The sequence below is a fragment of the Siphateles boraxobius genome, unplaced genomic scaffold (genome assembly GCF_051911475.1).
Source record: "Siphateles boraxobius isolate OS27281-9 unplaced genomic scaffold, OSU_SipBor_1 63, whole genome shotgun sequence".
Classification (NCBI taxonomy): domain Eukaryota; kingdom Metazoa; phylum Chordata; class Actinopteri; order Cypriniformes; family Leuciscidae; genus Siphateles; species Siphateles boraxobius.
In genome coordinates, this window is record NW_027509190.1 from 2,673,041 (window position 1) to 2,697,211 (window position 24,171).

The following is a 24,171-nucleotide window of genomic DNA, read 5'->3' on the forward strand; positions in this document are numbered from 1 at the left end:
GCGTCAAGGGGGCAGGTTGATGTTTTTAGGTGCTGTACGGTTTCTTCCAAAATTTTGCCATCAATTTCTTCGAAATCAGACATAGTGGCTACTTTCTCAGGCTGTTGTCTGATCTGCCTGACCCCAGCGCAACTCAAGGATGAGCTGATCACCTTTCTGATATTATTGATTTTATCAGAGAAGAAAGAAGCAAACTCACTGCACTTTCTCACTGAGAGCATTTCACTGGGAATCTGGCTTGGGGGTTTTGTCAGTCTCTCTACAGTAGCAAAAAGAGTGCGTGTGTTGTTTATATTGCTGTTTATAATATTTGAGAAGAAAGTCTGTCTAGCTTTGCTTAGTTCCTTATTGAAAGCATGGATGCTGTCTTTGTAGATGTTATAATGGACTACAAGTGTTGTCTTCCGCCACATGCGCTCTGCTTTTCTGCATTGTCTTTTCATATTTTGCACTGCTGTTGAGTTTCTCCAAGGTGCTTTTTGTCTGCCACTCTTCTTCCTGACTTTCACAGGAGCAATATCATCAATTACACTCTTAACTTTTGAGTTAAAAGAATCAAGGAGAAAATCAACAGAGTCAGCAGATATGCTTGGTGTTAAAGATATAGCCTTCATAAATAGTACACTAGTGTTCTCATTTAAGCATCTCTTCTTGACAGACACAGATCTAGCTTCAATGGCAGGAGAGATCAATATATCAAGGAAAATTCAAAAATGATCAGACAGTGCTACATCCTTAATAACAATTGATGAAATGTTTAGACCCTTACTGATAAGTAAATCTAGAGTGTGTCCACGATTATGTGTGGGTCCCTGTACATGCTGAGTCAGATCAAAAGTTTTTAAAACAGTTTTGATTTCTTTTGCCATATTGTTTTCTGCATTATCTATGTGAATGTTAAAATCTCCAGCAATGGCAAAGCAGTCAAACTCTGAGGAAATTGTTGATAACAGTTCTGTTAAGTTCTCAGCAAAAGCTGGAGAGTATTGTGGAGGCCTGTAAACAATTATAAGTAAAATGCGTGGAGCACCTTTTAACACAATACCCAGATATTCGAAAGACGGGTAATTCCCAAATGATATTTGCTTACATTGATAGACATCTTTATAAAGAGCAGCTAAACCTCCGCCTCTTCTTACAGCTCTGCAGACACTCATAAAAGTAAAGTTAGGAGGGGCTGTTTCATTGAGGACTGTGGCACTGCAACTTTCTTCTAGCCAAGTTTCATTTAGCAACATAAAATCCAGGTTGTATGTGGTTATTAATTCGTTGACTAAAAGTGATTTATTTTTAAGTGAACGGATGTTTAAAAGTGCTAACTTAACAGTCTTACTTTTTGTCCCCACAGCAATCTTGGTATGTCGTGTAATAGGCACCAGATTAGATGGGTTTGCAGTACCGCTTTTGAAGGCATTAGACTTTCTATCATGTAATCGAACAGCAATAGAAAAAGATACAGGCACACTGGGTTCCCGCTTGTTCTGTAAACATTTGAGAAAGTTATTGTTATCATGGCGGGGACCCGACACATATCACTGAGAGCTGGTATCAGTTGTTTTTGGTTCACCTCGAGCCGCTGGAGGAGGGTGTTGGCCCTGGCGCTGTGGCAGAGGCCGAAGAGCTCTCACAGGGGGAGGGAGAGGGCGAGCTGGGCCCGTAGGCTTTGGTGGTTGTGGGGCCTGGCGTTTTTTGGTTGGTATCTGGGGTCTCGCAGCAAAAGAGTGGGATAGTCTAGAGGCAGAACAATGAACCTCTACAGTGTATGGCGCCAGACTCCGAGGAGGCAAATACATTGCTGGAGCAGTTGGAAGAGCCAGTAGAGACAGAACACAGAAGAACTTGAACATATTGAGGTCACTCTTGCCGATTTACTTTTGGACACATCTGATATGATCTCAGTGCTACCTGCTTCTTGTGCTCCTGAGCTTTCTGGTCAGTCCGCTCCTCCTGTCCAGTCCACTCACCTGCTGGGGGTCCCTTCTGCACCTGCTCCTCCTGTCCAGTCCACTCACCTGCTGGGGGTCCAACATGCGTCTGCTCCTCCTGTCCAGTCCACTCACCTGCTGGGGGTCCAACATGCGTCTGCTCCTCCTGTGCAGTCCACTCACCTGCTGGGGATCCAACATGCGTCTGCTCCTCCTGTCCAGTCCACTCACCTGCTGGGGGTCCAACATGCGTCTGCTCCTCCTGTCCAGTCCACTCACCTGCTGGGGGTCCAACATGCATCTGCTCCTCCTGTCCAGTCCACTCACCTGCTGGGGGTCCAACATGCGTCTGCTCCTCCTGTCCAGTCCACTCACCTGCTGGGGGTCCAACATGCATCTGCTCCTCCTGTCCAGTCCACTCACCTGCTGGGGGTCCAACATGCGTCTGCTCCTCCTGTCCAGTCCACTCACCTGCTGGGGGTCCAACATGCGTCTGCTCCTCCTGTCCAGTCCACTCACCTGCTGGGGGTCCAACATGCGTCTGCTCCTCCTGTCCAGTCCACTCACCTGCTGGGGGTCCAACATGCGTCTGCTCCTCCTGTCCAGTCCACTCACCTGCTGGGGGTCCAACATGCATCTGCTCCTCCTGTCCAGTCCACTCACCTGCTGGGGGTCCAACATGCGTCTGCTCCTCCTGTCCAGTCCGCTCACCTGCTGGGGGTCCAACATGCGTCTGCACCTCCTGTCCAGTCCACTCACCTGCTGGGGGTCCCATCTGCACCCGCTCCTCCTGTCCAGTCCACTCACCTGCTGGGGGTCCAACATGCGTCTGCTCCTCCTGTCCAGTCCACTCACCAGCTGGGGGTCCCATCTGCACCCGCTCCTCCTGTCCAGTCCACTCACCTGCTGGGGGTCCCGTCTGCACCCGCTCCTCCTGTCCAGTCCACTCACCTGCTGGGGGTCCAACATGCGTCTGCTCCTCCTGTCCAGTCCGCTCACCTGCTGGGGGTCCAACATGCGTCTGCTCCTCCTGTCCAGTCCACTCACCTGCTGGGGGTCCCGTCTGGGTTACCTGGACAATCTACATCTTCAGAGCAAGTTGTAAGAGAAATACCAGTATGCTTTATATTTATTGATGTTTGACCTTCTTGAAATACTTCAAATCTAATGTAATACTTCCTTCTAGGCCGTGGATGAACAGAGTTTGGCAGGAATGGATCGTGTTGATGAGCTTGCGGAATACTTGGTGGAGCTAAGAAATGAAAAAGGCCTCACTCTTACCAATCAGCAGGCCAGCACCATTGTGGGTCTTTGGCAGAACTTGGAGCAACATGATAAGGACCGGATTTCTTACGCTGCTCGACATCAGGAGAGACTGCTCACTGGTCGGTTTAGGTCTCCGAAAAAGAAGGCTGTATTTGCAGGAGTTGAAAGCACAAAAAGGTGTGTACTTGGTTCTACTGGTTCAGCTGCTCAGTGGCCAAACTGCAGCCGTCTTGTAGAAACAATATTTATCAGATTGTGCAACATTCATAATAGCCCCAAGAAAATTGGACACCAAACCCTTTCAAGATGGTCACTAATTCTAAAAGATTATAAAAAGATTTGACAGCTCATTTTAATCAACGGCATTATTATGAAAGATACAACTCTGCAACTTGTTACTGTAAATCAGACCACGTTGATACAGTGGCAAAACAAAAGATTCAAGGCACAAGAAGTTGCAATTCTGATGCAAGGGTTGGTACTGCCTGATGAACGCCCTGTTGCCAGTGAACCACTACTCCCAGTAAACACTAGGCCCACTCAAGTCACACCACACATGCATGAACACACTTACAACATGCCACCTGACACGGCTGGGTTGGCAAAAACCAAGCTAGTTGTCAAAGATAGAGCTGAGCTGAGAACCATACAGACAAAACAACATACAGCTCAGCCAGGAGTTTTTTACATGCCACTAATAGTGCCACCAACCACTACAGCAAGTAGCATTCTGCTTCTGCCGCCACCCCAGACCACTGCACCCAGTAGAGTTTGCACACCACATTCTGAGAGCACAACTGGCCCTTGTCAAATGCAAGACACTCCACAAAAAGAAAAGCGTAAATACACTAGAACAGTCACATCCAACAGATGCACTAAATGTGGAGAGCCACGCACCACAGACACTGGCCATAGCCAGTTCAAAGGCAGAATTTACTGCCCAAACAGGGAGACCCTAACCAAAGAGCAGTGGCTTAGAATGATGAGAAAATAGTACATCATTGTATTTTTTGTTGTGAAGATTTTGTTTTTATTATAGTAAAATATTTAGTTGTTTTGCAAAACTAATACCGAAATAATTGCACTATTTTTTATTTGATTTTTTTATTTTTTATAATTTTTTTTTATTCAATTTGATTGTGATTCATTGTGCTGCCCACAACATATACACAAACTATTGTATTTGTTCTAGGTTAATGGGTTGTATATAGTTCAGTTCTGTTTGTTTGTTTTCTTTTTACTTGTAAATAGTGATTTATTTTAAATACTATACCAAACGTGATTTATTTGTACATATTTTGTTGAATGTTGTATATTTGTATGTATATTATAAAGTGTACATTATATGTTTTATATTTCGACGTGAAAAGAATAAAAAATATTTTTTAAATATTTTATTGATCTGTTTTATGTTTATTGTTTAGTTAATGGCTGATAGTGACAGTGATGTGATATAGCAGGCTTAGGTGGAGTGTTCGAAGTCAAATTACATAAAAGAAGAGATACATGCAGAATGCCCATACTGTTTATTTATTTTTTAAATGAAGGTTACAGTAATAGGTGGTAGTGTACTATTAATCATTATTAGATACTCCTGCAATATATCAGTACACTAAATGTTCTTCCATTCTACCATTTGATAATACTGGGTCATCAATGCAGAGTGTTTATAAAGTTAGATCATTGGGAAGTCCCTAAAAATGTGGTTCAGTACCTCCTTTTGATCAAAAGAAGAAAAAATTTAAATGCAATGTGTTAATAATTAAATACATGGTTAATTGCCTGCAAGCTGAACTGCATCCCTTATATTGCACTAAATAAATCTTGAAATGAATAAAAAAGACATTAGACCCAGCATGAAGAAAACTCATGTTCTTGCTGGGGATCGAACCCGGACCAAGCCAAATGACATGCCCCTTTCAGCCAGCTTGTAGTCGTGGCCGTACCCTCCATGTTCTGGACTGCCTCCGAGTTCCTAACAGTAGAACGAGGTCCGACCGAGGTCTGAACCAGCTCCTAACCAGGTCCGAACTCATTCCTAACAAGATCAAAGAATTTCAAACGAGGTCCGAACACAGGTCCAAACAGTCTAGGTCACGTGACGCGAGAGGAGGCGCGGTTATCGCTTTAGAGTGGCGGCCATTTTTTCTACAACACAAACACAAAATCAACACAAACACATCAACACAAAACACGGGAAAAAGGTTTGGAAACTTGGGTTATATCATGCTAATATTTATAGCAGTTAGCGTCTAAAGTCATACATTTCCTGTCCAGAGCCAGCTGTGTTGTGAGGACAAATAGCGTTGCTGTTCAATACTCGCTGTAGCAGCTAGGCTACATACTAGCACTATGTGGTGGCTATGGTGCGGATATTGGTGATATGACAGAATCAGAAGACCAATAATAACTAATTTATTTGTTTATTAGTTATGCCTCGTAAAGCATATAAAGGAGATTTAAAGGCTCAGTTCTATGTCATATTTCTATGTTCTGAATCACTGTGTTGTGTTTGTTTCCTTTTTCTGTTTAGAAGATAACTGAGTCTTTAAATCTCCTTTATATGCTTTACGAGGCATAACTAGTCCTCACTTTAGATGAGCTCACAAAATAGTTAACTGACCACTACTAAATGCTTTATAACAACTTGAATTAACCCTAAATTACAGTAGAAATACATGTAAATAAAGCATTTACTAACACACTAAGTAACTATTACAATGTCTAAATAATCATATGTATGAATGTACATTTTAAGGTTTTTGATACACCGTCTGGTGCACCTGGACATATCATCGGTGATGTAACCTAGGATCACGGGGGGTTTCGGGTCTTTCAACAATCAGACCCCCTCCCCTAGGCGACCCAGCCGGGGTGATCAAGTCCCAGCTTATGTCCAGGTAGCGCTACTACCCTACACGCCATGCCTCTCCTCTCCTGATCCACAGCCACCTTGATGCTACTTCTGCAGCATCAGTGGCCAACTTGATGGCCCTTCGCTGACTCGCCCCTGTGATGCCAAGCATTTTGTAGGCCCTGCAGAGGGAATGGCCCACAAACCCTCGACATCCCACTTCGACAGGTTGGCATATTGCCCGCCACCCATTGCTCCGGCAACCCTCCACAAGCTGGGAGTACTTTGCCCTTTTTCTTTCATTGGCCTCCTCCATACGGTCCTCCCAAGGCACTGTTAACTCTAAGAGGATTACCTGCTTGGAGGCCTCTGAGGTGAGTATAATGTCAGGCCTTAATGTTGTTATGGCAACTGCTTCAGGAAACTTCAGCTGCTTACCCAGATCAACTGCCAGCTCCCAGTCGCGCGCTGTTGCCAACAGGCCAGAGGAGGTGCCCCGGGCAGCTGGTGTTGACTTCTCCCCAGCTCTGACAAAGGCTGTGGTCTTCACTGGGCGAAGGCTCTTGCTGTGGCTAATTCCACTGCAGATAGAATCCGCTACGGCTTTTAGGACCTGGTCATGCCGCCAGCGGTAACGCCCTTCACCCAGGGCTTTTGGACAGCAGCTCAGGATGTGTTCCAACGTTCCTCTCCTCTGGCAGAGGGGGCATGCTGGTGTCTCCACTTTTCCCCAGGAGAAGAGGTTGGATGGACTTGGCAACACGTCATAGACCGCCTGGATCAGGAATTTTATCCTGTGGGGTTCAGCCTTCCAAAGCTCAGTCCATGTGACTTTGCGCTCCACTGTTCGCTCCCATCTTGTCCAGGCGCCCTGTTGACGCATCCCAGCCATCTGGCAAGCTCGCTTCTCCTCAACTCCTGCACGCACTTCCTCCAGGATCAGGGACCTCCTCTCTTTCCCTTCTGCCTTGTCGTAACGAGGAGTTCTTCTGCTTCCCAGGCCAGCTCTCCCATGTGCCACTGCACCCACCAACACCCTTTGCCGTAGCCTTGACTCTGCGTCGTCCACTGCCACGGCAGCCCTCCACTTCCGCCCTGTCCTGACCTCAATCCCAGCCTGGGCAACCTTTGGATCACTGGAATCCCGATACTGTAGGACCTCCCTGGACCGTGTCACCATGAACTCCTCGCTCAGGCTGCTCATGGGAAGCTTCAGCTTGTTGTTCTGCCCATATAGTGCGATGCTGCTCAGGCTTCGAGGCAGTCCCAACCACCTGCGCAGAAACCTGCTAATCCTCATCTCAAAGCCTTCCACCGTTGAAATGGGGACTTCATATACCAGGAGGGGCCAGAGGATCCTAGGGAGGATGCCGTGCTGGTAAATCCAGGCCTTGAACTTGCCAGGAAGGCCAGACTTGTCCACCGCGGCCAGCCAGGTCTCCAGGTCTTGGTTGGTCGCTTTTGTGGAAGCTGCGTCTCTCAGGCTACAATTGAACACCTTCCCCAGGCTCTTCACAGGTTCCTCTGTCAGTGATGGTATCTTGATGGTGCCAAGTGAGAAGTGGAACTTATCAGTGACCTTCCCTTTCTTCAGCACGAGGGACCTTGACTTGGCCGGCTTGAACTTCATGCGAGCCCAGGACATCAGCTCCTGAAGGCCATTCAGGATCCACCTGCAGCCTGGGACAGATGTTGTGGTCACTGTCAGGTCATCCATGAAGGCTCGGATGGGTGGCTGTCTAACTCCAGACTTCGAGAGGGGCCCCCTACACTGCATCTCCGCAGATTTCACCAGCATGTTCATGGCGAGTGCAAAAAGGATGACTGAGATTGTACAGCCAGTGATGATTCCCTTCTCAAGCTTGTGCCAGTCTGAAGTTGTTGTTCCGGAGGAGACTCTCACATGGAAGTTGGTATAGTAGTCCAGGATGAGGTCTCTGAACTTCTTCGGGATATGATGCCGGTTCAGTGCCTCTTCGACCAGTTTATGGGGTATGGATCCATAGGCATTTGCGAGGTCCAGCCACAGCACAGCCAGGTCCCCCTTGTTCTCCCTGGCTTCCCTGATAAGCTGAGTGACCACCCCTGTATGCTCCAGACATCCAGGTACCTCTGGGATTCCTCCCTTCTGGACTGCTGTATCGATGTAGGAATTCTTCAGGAGGTAGTCTGTCAGTCGCCTGGAAATGAGGCTGAAGAAAATCTTTCCTTCAACGCTCAGCAGTGAGATGGTCCGGAACTGCTCGATCTTCTGAGACTTCTCCTCCTTCGGGATCCAAACACCCTCTGCCTGTCTCCACTGGTCTACTACCTTTCCCCTCCTCCAAATCACCTTCAGGATCTTCCAGAGTCTGTGGAGTAGTCTTGGAATGTATTAAAATGTACATTTTAATAGTTTATTAATCATTTACATACACTTTCTAAGTGATCTTATGAACCACTGACAGTTCCTACATAACTGGTTTGTAAATAATGCAATACTTCATTTAGAAATGATAAATTGATAAATAATGTAAAAGTATGAAAATACAATTTTTTAACATTATAGAAATGCTTTTAAATCAAGAATAAAGCATTTATAGCTGTATTTATAAAATATGTTAATGTTTTATCACAAAATGTATGAAATGCTGTTGCATTTAAGTGTTGGCTGAATTAACCAATTTACATAAACAAATGTTGATTGACACGTTTTTAACGATTTAAAAAAAGTTTTAGTATTTCTTACTTTGTTTCAAGTTTAAGTGTTGGAAAGAAAAATGATACCGAGGCTGGTTTTCATGGTAATCCTGAAAAATATTGCAGAATGTCCTTCCGTCTAACAGTATGTCATTCCGGCTAACAATGACACAGGAAATTAATTTAACCCGTATTTGTGTGTTAGATTACACAATTCATTTTTTTTGTTGAGTTAAGGATAAAACAAGTCTTATTTACTTTATTGGAAAACATTTTTAAACATTTCCCAGCTTTTTTTTTTATTTGGTTCTAAATTGTGAGCTATCAGCAGCCAAAAATGAGCCCATGTCTATATGAAATCCCAAATTGATTATATTAATTATTATTAAAATGTAGTTTTCCAAGCACTAATTGTTTGTTGAGCTCCAATTATGGATATCAGTACATTTGTATATGCCAACAATGGTAGCAATGTAATTAATTTAAAAATTCATTACGTTACCCAGGAATTTTCATGGGGAAAAATAACTGATTCACCAAAAAAAAGGGTTAATTACATTCTTGAAATGTGTACATGTAATTGCATTACATACACAACACTCTTATAAGTATATAAAGTCCTAAAATTTCATTATTCTATTTTAAGTCATGATGAGTCACTGTAGCATGTGGATTTATTTATTGAACAATATGTATCTGTACAATTCTGGAGAAAACTAGTAGTGTAGGATTCTTAGTTGCATGTAGCATGTCCCTCTTTTTGGAGGCAGGGAGAGTCCGAGACGACACGGAGGCAGGGAGAGTCCGAGACGACACGGAGGCAGGGAGAGTCCGAGACGACAGGGAGGCAGGGAGAGTCCAAGACGACACGGAGGCTACCACCCGAGACGACACGGAGGCAGGGAGAGGAGACACGGAAGCACGGAGAGTCCGAGACGACACGGAGGCAGGGAGAGGAGACACTGAGGCAGGGAGAGTCCGAGACAACACAGAGGCAGGGAGAGTCCGAGACGACAGGGAGGCAGGGAGAGTCCGAGACGACACGGAGGCTACCATCCGAGACGACACGGAGGCAGGGAGAGGAGACACGGAAGCACGGAGAGTCCGAGACGACACGGAGGCAGGGAGAGGAGACACTTAGGCAGGGAGAGTCCGAGACAACACAGAGGCAGGGAGAGGAGACACAAAGGCAGGGAGAGTCCGAGACAATACAAAGGCAGGGAGAGTCCGAGACAACACAGAGGCAGGGAGATGAGACACAAAGGCAGGGAGAGTCCGAGACAACACAAAGGCAGGGAGAGTCCGAGATATCACAGAGACAGGGAGAGGAGACACAGAGGCAGGGAGAGGAGACACAGAGACAGGGAGAGGAGACACAGACACAGGAGCATCAGTGGCAGGACAGGGAGTGCAGTGGTACAAGTGCAACCAGCTTGTGGAGGCAGAGAAATTTTCAGAGCACCTGTCTGACCACCACACGGAGGAGATGTGTGACACCTGTGGGGCCAAGGTGCAGGGTACTGTTGGTCTTTTGAACCATATCCAACTGGTTCACTATGCAGCATTCATAATGCCATGACCGCAAAAGCTACCACCAAAGCACTACAAAAGCACTACCACCACAAAAGTGCTACCATCACAGACAACGCCATCTCTGCTCCCTCCGTTAAGTAGCTCTGCCATGCCACACCACTGTAAGGAACTCAGCTTTTTGGAAATATTAATAATCAATAATATCTTGTTATTATTAATTATAAATATTTGGGTCAGTTAATTGGATTAACTTGATGTGGCTGAATTAATATTACAATCAATTAATCAGTTCTTCCAACGAACTATTTTGATTATTAATTTATTCTAATAAAGGGTATCTTCCATGGCCACCGAAGAATAATTATTTCTTCGCCTGTACAGTACTTTGAGCCAGTAGCAAAAACCGTGATCGTAAAGTGACTTGTATTGCAAACAAAACAGAACCAAATACATATTATGTACAAGTTTTATTAACTAAATATAGATATTTATATGAATATAAATAAACTAAACAACATACACACATGAATACATAAATAGGTTAGTGATAGGATGAAATTGGAAACCGGAAGAGGGTCTATGAGAAGAACCATCAGAATTTCATTTTCACATTTCATTGAATTAAATACTTGCATTTGTAATGGGAACAATTCTTGAAGTTGTTGAAAATTGGAGTCGTTGATGGTTCCGGCAGTGTCAAGTGGAAGTTGGTTGAGCGTTCTCTTTCTCCAGGAACGCATGACTGGTTTGGTGAAGGCCTGGGACTCTGTTGAGGCCACGCCGAGCACCCAGGAGAAGTGAGGAAGTCGGAAGGATGGGTGATTGGAGTCGTTGTTGGTTGGAGTCTTTGTTCCAAAACTCCTGAGATTGTCCTTGGTTCTTTGTGAGAGAGTCTTCTCTCTTTTCCATGAGGCCGGATCTGGTTGGAATCGAGGCCTGCTGGGCCCTGGGGCCCCCGTGGAGGGGGAGGGGGCTCCCCAGTCTCACCAGAACAGTGTTGCGGCTGGATGAAAAAACTAAGAGAGGGCGGTCACTGTTGCCTGCCTCTGATATACCCTGAGAAAAGAACCAACCCCTAAGGTTTGAATGGACCTATGAGTAAGGTGACATGTCCGAGAGGGGAAGCGGCTCTTAGTTGATTTATGGTCTTTGTCCCCAGCATGCTTAGACTGTTCATTCAAGCTCAAATAGACATAACAAATTCACATTGCATTCTAAGAGAAGGTGATGTACATCAAAGTGTGTGTCATTAAATGAGGATTAATTTGCTAGGAAGCATGATACAGGTGAGGTTATATTGACCGTTGGGTGGTTGTTCAACCACATACACCCCAATCAAACATACCATGTTGTTATACCTAATAGTACACAAGACAGTAAATCATCACAGTTTCTGTGAGGCATGTTCCTTCATAGATCAGAGTAACACCGCAAAGTTTATTTAATTAAAGATGGTCTCTCTCTCTTAAGCATGTGGCGCATGTGGCCACATTCCTTTGAGGTCGTAAAGTCTGTTATCAGTCTTAAAGTGTTCTGTAACCGGACACCCGGCTGACAAAGTAACTTCATTTGTGAGGTTAGTTTTGGGGGAGAGTTTCATAGACCTTTATATTCATTAAATATAGTGAATATGAATAATTAGTGTGTGTCTGATTGGTCCAGACCCTACACCACACTGCAACTTTACCAACTTCAAAACCAAAACCATCTTCAAACAATTGGAAAGGTTTTCTTCCTGACCAGTTTCAGAGAGTAGTACAGGAAGCAGATCAGGTGTGGATTTACAAATGCCTATATGAGCCTACAGGCCAGCTGAAACCAAAAATCCAAGCCTGCTGGTTTCACCCCTCACTGGAGCCCAAACCATCTCCTCCTGAGCCTGGGTGGTACTACCGGCAGAGGATGTTCATCTGGGCACCAATGAGGATGTGGGGGATTCCTTTAAAATGCCCACAATGTTCCCGTAAAATGAACAGCTCAGGGATCTACAGAAAGGTCAGGGAGGTGATTGATGTAGATAGCCGCTACTACCTAGTGGGAGGGGACTATCCACATTGCAGCAAGTGCTCTCAGCCGGTCTGTCCATGGAGCCAGGATATACTCTCTCAGGTGGATGTGGCACACAGGAGCCTGTTTCCCGCTGTCCTCACAACACAGCTGGCTCTGGACAGGAAATGTATGACTTTCCTGAAGCCAAGGACCAGTGGTAACAGTTCCTCCTACCTCCAGTCTGCAATAGAGGAAGCGCACAGCAAAGAGTGGGCACGCCAGACTATCCGCTACCTCTCAGACTGTGAGCATTACATGAAGATGGCTACCTTCGTCCCCTCTGCAGCTGTATATCTTCCTCCACCACCCTTCAGGCCCCTTCCACTTGCTCAATGGTTCGAGACGGTCCACTCCAACGAAATCCTCAGCCATGTGGATGAGATGAAGGGAGTGATCACTTCTAGAATTCTTAAAATGGATTCAACAAAGAAGGTTAGGGTTTCAACAGTAAAAAAGTATATCAAATAGAACATGTATAATTACAACAAAACAGGAAATTGGAAATTGGACATTGCTTGTGTTTGTTTTACAGATCACCAAAAAGCTGGCTGGCGGGATCGGGGACAGTGCTGCATGGATGTCAAACATCGGCAATGAGTTTGGCCAGGTGTTAAACTCTTCCTGCGACGGGTGATGGTGCAGGGTTGGAAGAGTTGTGCCAAGGCATCGTCACTAGGTACAAGAATGCGGGCCAAGCTGAACCTGAGGTCATCTATGTCGACCGGGATTGCTGCAGCCAGTCAGGTGGGTGAAAAACTTTCTCACTCTCTCACTCACTCTCACTCACTCACTCTCACACTCACTCACTCTCACACTCACTCACTCTCTCTCACTCACTCTCTCTCTCTCACTCTCTCTCACTCACTCTCTCTCACTCTCACTCACTCTCTCACTCTCACTCACTCTCTCTCTCTCTCTCTCTCTCTCTCTCTCTCTCTCTCACACACACACACACACTCTCTGTCTCTCTCTCTCTCTCTCTCTCTCTCTCACACACACACACACACACACACACACACACACACACACACACACACACACACACACACAGAGTTTACTTAATCATGGTGTAAGTACAGGTGTTGTGGTCTATGTTATTAAGAATGGTTGTTTTTCAGAGGTGTGTCTCTGAAAAAAGCATGTGCGTCAGGAGGACCGTGGAGAGCACCCAGGAAGCCGAGTGGCTCTGCTCCTGGACAGCAGGCGGCAGAGAGGTGCTTGACCACAATTTGCTATCATTTTGGTTCAATACAAATCATTGATTAAGAGACAGCACGTGTCACTGTGAAAAGTATTTATTAAGTGTAAATTATTTTATTGCAATCCCTATTGACATTGTAACTTGGTGGTTCATCACTTAACATCCTTGTTCACAGTCCAGATCATATAATCCTTCTCTCCCACAGACAATACATGACTCACGGCCAAGCAGCCAGGACCCCGAAGTATACAGGGTCAGTGAGTGTGTTTGCCTCAGACTTGCCAAAGAGTTTGAGCAGTCACGCAACAGGCCAAAGGACACAAAGGGGAAAACCATGCCCATCCCTCAGTCCATTGTCAGCGTCTACAGCCACATCAGACAGCTGCTGGAGGACAGCAGGGTTGTCCTGGACCAGACAAACCTGGTTCTGGTGCCGGTTAACAACACCACAGTCTCTTCATGGTATGTGTTATTTCATTTACCTTTCCCATACAGTCAAGACAGTATATAAAGATTTAACCTCAAGAAAAACCTCCACCTCCATGCTTGTTAGAAAGTATGTAATAACCTTAGAGAGGGAGGATAGGCTTACATGTATAAAATAATGAATGTTTGTCTTGTAGGCTGCTTAGGAGGGATAAAAGGAAGGACAGGGACATGCTGCTGCAAGGCACTGTACTTCCCAAACAGCTGCACCTGGCCAAGTAGCCTCTCCCTGCAATGAACACACTTCCAGCTGCCCCTGTGCAATATGCACATGAAGCGATGACATTTGAGAAGCCTGAAAACCACGAGGGGGAAGCTTTCCCCCGCCAGCGCACTCTAGCAGCAAGTAAGCCTGTGTTCTCTCCGCCATCTCCACCTCCCCAGTTCCCTCCACAATTTGGGCCAGCTCCTCCATTCCAGCAAGCTCCTCCATTTCTGCATGCTCCTCCATTCCAGCAAGCTCCTCCATTTCTGCATGCTCCTCCATTTCCGTATTCTCCTCCATTTACCGATGCTCCTCCATTTACCCATGCTCCTCCATTTACCCATGCTCCTCCATTTACCCATACTCCTCCATATCCGCATGCGCCTCCATATCTGCATGCTCCTCCATATACCCATGCTCCTCCATTGCAGCAAGCTCCTCCAGAGTGCCTTCCATCCCAGCCAAGGCAACGTGCCTGGAGGCTGAATAAAGCTGCCCAGGAGGATGAGGAGCTAGCGTCAAGGGGGGAACCGCCACGGAAGAGGCTGACAAAAGAAAGTTACCACCACACCTGCAAGGGGTGTGGCCAGGACAAAAATAAAAGAACTGGACACACCCAGCTGAAGGGGCGGTGGTACTGTCAAGCCTCAGGACTGACCCTGGATGACTGGAGGAAGAGTGTATAATCTTGTATAACTTGTATCTCTCTCTGTCATTTGTCTGTCTGTCTCTCTGTTGTTTGTCTCTGTCTCTCTGTCTGTCTCTATGGTTTGTTTGTCTGTCTGTCTGTCTCTCTGTTGTTTGTCTTTGTCTCTGTCTGTCTCTCTGTTGTTTGTCTGTCTCTATGTTGTTTTTCTCTGTCTCTCTGTTGTTTGTCTCTGTCTCTATGTTGTTTTTCTCTGTCTCTCTGTTGTTTTTCTCTGTCTCTCTGTCTGTCTCTGTCTCTGTTTGTCTCTCTATTGTTTGTCTCTGTTGTTTGTCTCTGTCTCTCTGTCTGTCTCTGTTGTTTGTCTCTGTCTCTCTGTCTCTATGTTGTTTGTCTCTGTCTGTCTCTCTGTTGTTTGTCTCTGTCTCTGTCTGTCTCTCTGTTGTTTGTCTCTGTCTCTGTCTGTCTCTCTGTTGTTTGTCTTTGTCTGTCTCGCTGTTGTTTGTCTCTGTCTCTGTCTGTCTCTCTGTTGTTTGTCTCTGTCTCTATGTCTGTCTCTGTTGTTTGTCTCTGTCTCTCTGTCTCTATGTTGTTTGTCTCTGTCTGTCTCTCTGTTGTTTGTCTCTGTCTCTGTCTGTCTCTCTGTTGTTTGTCTCTGTCTCTGTCTGTCTCTCTGTTGTTTGTCTCTGTCTCTGTCTGTCTCTCTGTTGTTTGTCTCTGTCTCTGTCTGTCTCTATGTTGTTTGTCTCTGTCTGTCTCTCTGTTGTTTGTCTCTGTCTCTGTTTGTCTCTCTGTTGTTTGTCTCTGTCTCTCTGTCTGTCTTTCTGTTGTTTGTCTCTGTCTCTGTCTGTCTCTCTGTTGTTTGTCTTTGTCTGTCTCTCTGTTGTTTGTCTCTGTCTCTGTCTGTCTCTCTGTTGTTTGTCTCTGTCTCTATGTCTGTCTCTCTGTTGTTTGTCTCTGTCTCTCTCTGTTGTTTGTCTCTGTCTCTCTGTCTGTCTCTGTTGTTTGTCTCTGTCTCTCTGTCTCTATGTTGTTTGTCTCTGTCTGTCTCTCTGTTGTTTGTCTCTGTCTGTCTCTCTGTTGTTTGTCTCTGTCTCTGTCTGTCTCTATGTTGTTTGTCTCTGTCTGTCTCTCTGTTGTTTGTCTCTGTCTGTCTCTCTGTTGTTTGTCTCTGTCTCTCTGTCTGTCTTTCTGTTGTTTGTCTCTGTCTCTGTCTGTCTCTCTGTTGTTTGTCTTTGTCTGTCTCTCTTTTGTTTGTCTCTGTCTCTGTCTGTCTCTCTGTTGTTTGTCTCTGTCTCTATGTCTGTCTCTCTGTTGTTTGTCTCTGTCTCTGTCTCTCTCTGTTGTTTGTCTCTGTCTCTCTGTCTGTCTCTGTTGTTCGTCTCTATCTCTTTGTCTGTCTCTATGTGGTTTGTCTGTTTGTTACAATAAAGTTTCATAATTTTATTTGAGCCAAGAACAGACTTCATGTTTTTATTTATTTTCCTCTTGAATACCAGGACCATTGAAGGTGATTTTTAAAACTAAAGCCAGAATTACTTGCAGAATCATTTTACATTTATTCACAAAACCCAACACTCTTTGCTTTAAATGCATGCATGTCCATAATTGCATAATCACAGGGTTATTACTGTGGTGATTTAATGGAAAAGAGTTCCTGTGTTAAAAAGTACTATGTTACCCAAAATACATTATATGTAGTACTTCCGGTATGCAAAGATGCAAGCGATATTGCCACGGCACAGGTTCGAATCCCACAAGATACATGAAATTAAAGTGATGATAAACCTTGCAATAAGTACAGAACTGGGTGTAAACAATGTTGAGAAGATAAGAGAGTAGATAAAAATTGATATATGTGTACATTTTGCTCCTTTTTTCTCCTTTTCTTTTTCTCTCTTTCCCCCTCTTTCCTCTCTCTTTTCTTCTCTCCCCCCCGCCGGGCAGTTCCTTTTGCCCCGTTTTTGGCCGAGTGGTTAAGGCGATGGACTAGAAATCCATTGGGGTCTCCCCGCGCAGGTACAAATCCTGCCGACTACGTTGACAGCATGTGCCTGCTTTTGTTTGTAACCTTCTGGAGGCCTAGCTTAAACTTTATAAAAGGAAAAAAAGTCACTGTTACAGGATTACCCTTGAAAAGAGTTATGTTGGTAAGAAACAGTTTTGTCTGCAAGCTAAAGATGACGAGACCCCTTTGTAGTCAAGGATACATCGGGTAGACCGGTAGCTCGTCGTGGTCGTATAGTGGTTAGTACGCTGCGTTGTGGCCACAGCAACCCCGGTTCGAATCTGGGTCACGGCAAAGTTTTCTGGGTGCCATTGAAATTGAGCTCCATGTCACCACCTCTCCTCACCCCGTCCTTCGGACTACTCTTTTTGTGCACGGCGCGTGCCTTTGATGTGCTCTGGATGTTCGAGTGAATTGAAACTGAGACCTTCTTTGAAAGCATGAGCTCCTAGGTTCGAACCCTTAGAGAAAAGACTGAAAACGAAACGCTCCTATTTATTTCGGAAGAATCTTGCTTCAGAGAGAATATGGTGCGTGTATATTTTCTAATCGCTAGGTGTCAGTAAACTTGCTGGCTGTTACCTAGAGTGCCGCGGGCTTGCTATTTGCTACAAACAACTGCCCCTTTGACACAAGTTTACAATAACGATAAGAGCGCGGCAAGTCAACAGCATTGAAGCGTGTGAAGAGGCTTTCCAGACAAGTAGCAGTGAGTTTTTTGTTCTTTTTCCTAGCATTATTTTCCTTTAATGACTATTATCATCAGTCTAATAGGCTGCATTCCCACTAATTTGCAAATATATTTTGACATAGCAGACGTTTTGACGGCCGTTCTGAATCTTTGAAGAAGGAAACGCAATGCATTGGAGGACACTCTTTTTTCTGCGCCAATACGATTCATTTTGCTGTGGGTTGCGACGCAGCACGCACGGTTCTCGAGCAAGAGCCCGGATAGCTCAGTCGGTAGAGCATCAGACTTTTAATCTGAGGGTCCAGGGTTCAAGTCCCTGTTCGGGTGAACGATCCTCTTTTTGTGGAGCGGTACGTTTTGTTGTTGAGTTCTTGCTGATCTACACTGGCCTCGGGCAGCGACGCTGCAAGGCACCAAGCCAAACGACATGCCCCTTTCAGCCAGCTTGTAGTCGTGGCCGAGTGGTTAAGGCGATGGACTAGAAATCCATTGGGGTCTCCCTGCGCAGGTACAAATCCTGCCGACTATGTTGACAGCATGCGCCTGCTTTAGTTTGTAACCTTCTGGAGGCCTAGCTTAAACTTTATTAAAGGAAAAAAAGTCACTGTTACAGGATTACCCTTGAAAAGAGTTATGTTGGTAAGAAACAGTTTTGTCTGCAAGCTAAAGATGACAAGGCCCCTTTGTAGTCAAGGACACGCCAGGTAGATTGGTAGCTCGCCGTCATCGTATAGTGGTTAGTACTCTGCGTTGTGGCCGCAGCAACCCCGGTTCGAATCCGGGTCACGGCAAGGTTTTCTGGGTGCCATTGCAGGTCTCTGAAATCCCCTCGCAGGTGCTTGAGGAGGAGGATGAGCCAGATGACACCATCAGCATGCTTGACATTGTCTGCCAGTCAGCTGAGATAGGGGCTGGTGGTCCCCCAAGTGCTGTGGCGGGTGACACTGAACCTGGACCCCTCGTCACAGAGGTCAATAACACTTTCTGTAACACCTTACTCAAAAACACAATATTTAACTGCAGTTAATGTGGTTACATTTTAATAACATACATGAATGTAAAATCAGCATTACTCACATATTAGAAACAAGAGTTTACATTTATTTGCTTGTTTTTTTTTCTTCACTTATCACTTTTCAGACCAGCCAATGTGACTCGAGGGGCGTTGTGGGATGGGAGGCAGTTGATGCCCTTGCAGCCTACTTAGTTGGCTTGAATCGTACCATCACCGCCTTGTCAGCCAAGGAGGAGGCGGACATAGTCCACCTGTACACAGCTCTCCATGCCATGGACAAGAAACCTTCAAAGTACAAAATAGTAATTATTTTGTACACCAAAATTAAACATAAATTCCATGGAATGAATGAAGCATATGGATGTCTCTTTCACCGTTCAGGTACACCCAGAAGGCTAAGGAAAAAAGCATGTGTGTCAGGAGGACCGTGGAGAGCACCCAGGAAGCCGAGTGGCTCTGCTCCTGGACAGCAGGCGGCAGAGAGGTGCTTGACCACAATTTGCTATCATTTTGGTTCAATACAAATCATTGATTAAGAGACAGCACGTGTCACTGTGAAAAGTATTTATTAAGTGTAAATTATTTTATTGCAATCCCTATTGACATTGTAACTTGGTGGTTCATCACTTAACATCCTTGTTCACAGTCCAGATCATATAATCCTTCTCTCCCACAGACAATACATGACTCACGGCCAAGCAGCCAGGACCCCGAAGTATACAGGGTCAGTGAGTGTGTTTGCCTCAGACTTGCCAAAGAGTTTGAGCAGTCACGCAACAGGCCAAAGGACACAAAGGGGAAAACCATGCCCATCCCTCAGTCCATTGTCAGCGTCTACAGCCACATCAGACAGCTGCTGGAGGACACCAGGGTTGTCCTGGACCAGACAAACCTGGTTCTGGTGCCGGTTAACAACACCACAGTCTCTTCATGGTATGTGTTATTTCATTTACCTTTCCCATACAGTCAAGACAGTATATAAAGATTTAACCTCAAGAAAAACCTCCACCTCCATGCTTGTTAGAAAGTATGTAATAACCTTAGAGAGGGAGGATAGGCTTACATGCATAAAATAATGAATGTTTGTCTTGTAGGCTGCTTAGGAGGGATAAAAGGAAGGACAGGGACATGCTGCTGCAAGGCACTGTACTTCCCAAACAGCTGCACCTGGCCAAGGAGCCTCTCCCTGCAATGAACACACTTCCAGCTGCCCCTGTGCAATATGCACATGAAGCGATGACATTTGAGGAGCCTGAAAACCACAAGGGGGAAGCTTTCCCCCGCCAGCGCACTCTAGCAGCAAGCCTGTGTTCTCTCCGCCATCTCCACCTCCCCAGTTCCCTCCACAATTTGAGCCAGCTCCTCCATTCCAGCAAGCTCCTCCATTTCTGCATGCTCCTCCATTCCAGCAAGCTCCTCCATTTCTGCATGCTCCTCCATTTCCGTATTCTCCTCCATTTACCGATGCTCCTCCATTTACCCATGCTCCTCCATTTACCCATGCTCCTCCATTTACCCATACTCCTCCATATCCGCATGCGCCTCCATATCTGCATGCTCCTCCATATACCCATGCTCCTCCATTGCAGCAAGCTCCTCCAGAGTGCCTTCCATCCCAGCCAAGGCAACGTGCCTGGAGGCTGAATAAAGCTGCACAGGAGGATGAGGAGCTAGCGTCAAGGGGGGAACCGCCACGGAAGAGGCTGACAAAAGAAAGTTACCACCACACCTGCAAGGGGTGTGGCCAGGACAAAAATAAAAGAACTGGACACACCCAGCTGAAGGGGCGGTGGTACTGTCAAGCCTCAGGACTGACCCTGGATGACTGGAGGAAGAGTGTATAATCTTGTATAACTTGTATCTCTCTCTGTCATTTGTCTGTCTGTCTCTCTGTTGTTTGTCTCTGTCTCTCTGTCTGTCTCTATGGTTTGTTTGTCTGTCTGTCTGTCTCTCTGTTGTTTGTCTTTGTCTTTGTCTGTCTCTCTGTTGTTTGTCTGTCTCTATGTTGTTTTTCTCTGTCTCTCTGTTGTTTGTCTCTGTCTCTATGTTGTTTTTCTCTGTCTCTCTGTTGTTTTTCTCTGTCTCTCTGTCTGTCTCTGTCTCTGTTTGTCTCTCTATTGTTTGTCTCTGTTGTTTGTCTCTGTCTCTCTGTCTGTCTCTGTTGTTTGTCTCTGTCTCTCTGTCTCTATGTTGTTTGTCTCTGTCTGTCTCTCTGTTGTTTGTCTCTGTCTCTGTCTGTCTCTCTGTTGTTTGTCTCTGTCTCTGTCTGTCTCTCTGTTGTTTGTCTTTGTCTGTCTCTCTGTTGTTTGTCTCTGTCTCTGTCTGTCTCTCTGTTGTTTGTCTCTGTCTCTGTTGTTTGTCTCTGTCTCTATGTTGTTTGTCTCTGTCTGTCTCTCTGTTGTTTGTCTCTGTCTCTGTCTGTCTCTCTGTTGTTTGTCTCTGTCTCTGTCTGTCTCTATGTTGTTTGTCTCTGTCTGTCTCTCTGTTGTTTGTCTCTGTCTCTGTCTGTCTCTCTGTTGTTTGTCTCTGTCTCTCTGTCTGTCTTTCTGTTGTTTGTCTCTGTCTCTGTCTGTCTCTCTGTTGTTTGTCTTTGTCTGTCTCTCTGTTGTTTGTCTCTGTCTGTCTCTCTGTTGTTTGTCTCTGTCTCTATGTCTGTCTCTCTGTTGTTTGTCTCTGTCTCTGTCTCTCTCTGTTGTTTGTCTCTGTCTCTCTGTCTGTCTCTGTTGTTTGTCTCTGTCTCTCTGTCTCTATGTTGTTTGTCTCTGTCTGTCTCTCTGTTGTTTGTCTCTGTCTCTGTCTGTCTCTCTGTTGTTTGTCTCTGTCTCTGTCTGTCTCTATGTTGTTTGTCTCTGTCTGTCTCTCTGTTGTTTGTCTCTGTCTGTCTCTCTGTTGTTTGTCTCTGTCTCTCTGTCTGTCTTTCTGTTGTTTGTCTCTGTCTCTGTCTGTCTCTCTCTTGTTTGTCTTTGTCTTTCTCTCTGTTGTTTGTCTCTGTCTCTGCCTGTCTCTCTGTTGTTTGTCTCTGTCTCTATGTCTGTCTCTCTTTTGTTTGTCTCTGTCTCTATCTGTCTCTCTGTTGTTTGTCTCTGTCTCTATGTCTGTCTCTCTGTTGTTTGTCTCTGTCTCTGTCTCTCTCTGTTGTTTGTCTCTGTCTCTCTGTCTGTCTCTGTTGTTCGTCTCTATCTCTCTGTCTGTCTCTATGTGGTTTGTCTGTTTGTTACAATAAAGTTTCATAATTTTATTTGAGCCAAGAACAGACTTCATGTTTTTATTTATTTTCCTCTTGAATACCAGGACCATTGAAGGTGATTTTTAAAACTAAAGCCAGAATTACTTGCAGAATCATTTTACATTTATTCACAAAACCCAACACTCTTTGCTTTAAATGCATGCATGTCCATAATTGCATAATCACAGGGTTATTACTGTGGTGATTTAATGGAAAAGAGGTCCTGTGTTAAAAAGTACAACGTTACCCAAAATACATTATATGTAGTACTTCTGGTATGCAAAGATGCAAGCGATATTGCCACGGCACAGGTTCGAATCCCACAAGATACATGAAATTAAAGTGATGATAAACCTTGCAATAAGTACAGAACTGGGTGTAAACAATGTTGAGAAGATAAGAGAGTAGATAAAAATTGATATATGTGTACATTTTGCTCCTTTTTTCTCCTTTTCTTTTTCTCTCTTTCCCCCCTCTTTCCTCTCTCTTTTCTTCTCTCCCCCCCGCCGGGCAGTTCCTTTTGCCCCGTTTTTGGCCGAGTGGTTAAGGCGATGGACTAGAAATCCATTGGGGTCTCCCCGCGCAGGTACAAATCCTGCCGACTATGTTGACAGCATGCGCCTGCTTTAGTTTGTAACCTTCTGGAGGCCTAGCTTAAACTTTATTAAAGGAAAAAAAGTCACTGTTACAGGATTACCCTTGAAAAGAGTTATGTTGGTAAGAAACAGTTTTGTCTGCAAGCTAAAGATGACAAGGCCCCTTTGTAGTCAAGGACACGCCAGGTAGATTGGTAGCTCGCCGTCATCGTATAGTGGTTAGTACTCTGCGTTGTGGCCGCAGCAACCCCGGTTCGAATCCGGGTCACGGCAAGGTTTTCTGGGTGCCATTGAAATTGAGCTTCATGTAACCACCTCTCCTCACCCCGTCCTTCGGACTACTCTTTTTGTGCACGGCACGTGCCCTTGATGTGCTCTGGATGTTCGAGTGAATTGAAACTGGGACCTTCTTTGAAAGCATGAGCTCCTAGGTTCGAACCCTTAGAGAAAAGACTGAAAACGAAACGCTCCTATTTATTTCGGAAGAATCTTGCTTCAGAGAGAATATGGTGCGTGTATATTTTCTAATCGCTAGGTGTCAGTAAACTTGCTGGCTGTTACCTAGAGTGCCGCGGGCTTGCTATTTGCTACAAACAACTGCCCCTTTGACACAAGTTTACAATAACGATAAGAGCGCGGCAAGTCAACAGCATTGAAGCGTGTGAAGAGGCTTTTCAGACAAGTAGCAGTGATTTTTTTGTTCTTTTTCCTAGCATTATTTTCCTTTAATGACTATTATCATCAGTCTAATAGGCTGCATTCCCACTAATTTGCAAATATATTTTGACATAGCAGACGTTTTGACGGCCGTTCTGAATCTTTGAAGAAGGAAACGCAATGCATTGGAGGACACTCTTTTTTCTGCGCCAATACGATTCATTTTGCTGTGCGTTCCCACGCAGCATGCACGCTTCTCGAGCAAGAGCCCGGATAGCTCAGTCAGTAGAGCATCAGGCTTTTAATCTGAGGGTCCAGGGTTCAAGTCCCTGTTCGGGCGAACGAGCCTCTTTTTGTGGAGCGGTACGTTTTGTTGTTGAGTTCTTGCTGATCTACACTGGCCTCGGGCAACGACGCTGCAAGGCACCAAGCCAAACGACATGCCCCTTTCAGCCAGCTTGTAGTCGTGGCCGAGTGGTTAAGGCGATGGACTAGAAATCCATTGCGGTCTCCCCGCGCAGGTACAAATCATGCCGACTATGTTGACAGCATGCGCCTGCTTTAGTTTGTAACCTTCTGGAGGCCTAGCTTAAACTTTATTAAAGGAAAAAAAGTCACTGTTACAGGATTACCCTTGAAAAGAGTTATGTTGGTAAGAAACAGTTTTGTCTGCAAGCTAAAGATGACGAGGCCCCTTTGTAGTCAAGGACACGCCAGGTAGATTGGTAGCTCGCCGTCATCGTATAGTGGTTAGTACTCTGCGTTGTGGCCGCAGCAACCCTGGTTCGAATCCGGGTCACGGCAAGATTTTCTGGGTGCCATTGAAATTGAGCTCCATGTAACCACCTCTCCTCACCCCGTCCTTCGGACTACTCTTTTTGTGCACGGCACGTGCCCTTGATGTGCTCTGGATGTTCGAGTGAATTGAAACTGGGACCTTCTTTGAAAGCATGAGCTCTCAGGTTCGAACCCTTAGAGAAAAGACTGAAAACGAAACGCTCCTATTTATTTCGGAAGAATCTTGCTTCAGAGAGAATATGGTGCGTGTACATTTTCTAATCGCTAGGTGTCAGTACACTCGCTGGCTGTTACCTAGAGTGCCGCGGGCTTGCTATTTGCTACAAACAACTGCGC

General features: G+C 45.4%; 2 non-coding genes across 2 annotated transcripts; both read left to right on the forward strand.

Annotated features, from left to right (window-relative positions):
* Positions 1 to 17,797: 17,797 nt before the first annotated feature.
* trnak-uuu (transfer RNA lysine (anticodon UUU)) lies at positions 17,798 to 17,870 on the forward strand. Its single transcript has one exon. It is a non-coding gene; the product is annotated as a tRNA-Lys (tRNA).
* A 120-nt stretch (positions 17,871 to 17,990) lies between these two features.
* On the forward strand, positions 17,991 to 18,072 carry trnas-aga (transfer RNA serine (anticodon AGA)). The gene has a single exon. It is a non-coding gene; the product is annotated as a tRNA-Ser (tRNA).
* The last annotated feature ends 6,099 nt before the right edge of the window (positions 18,073 to 24,171 follow it).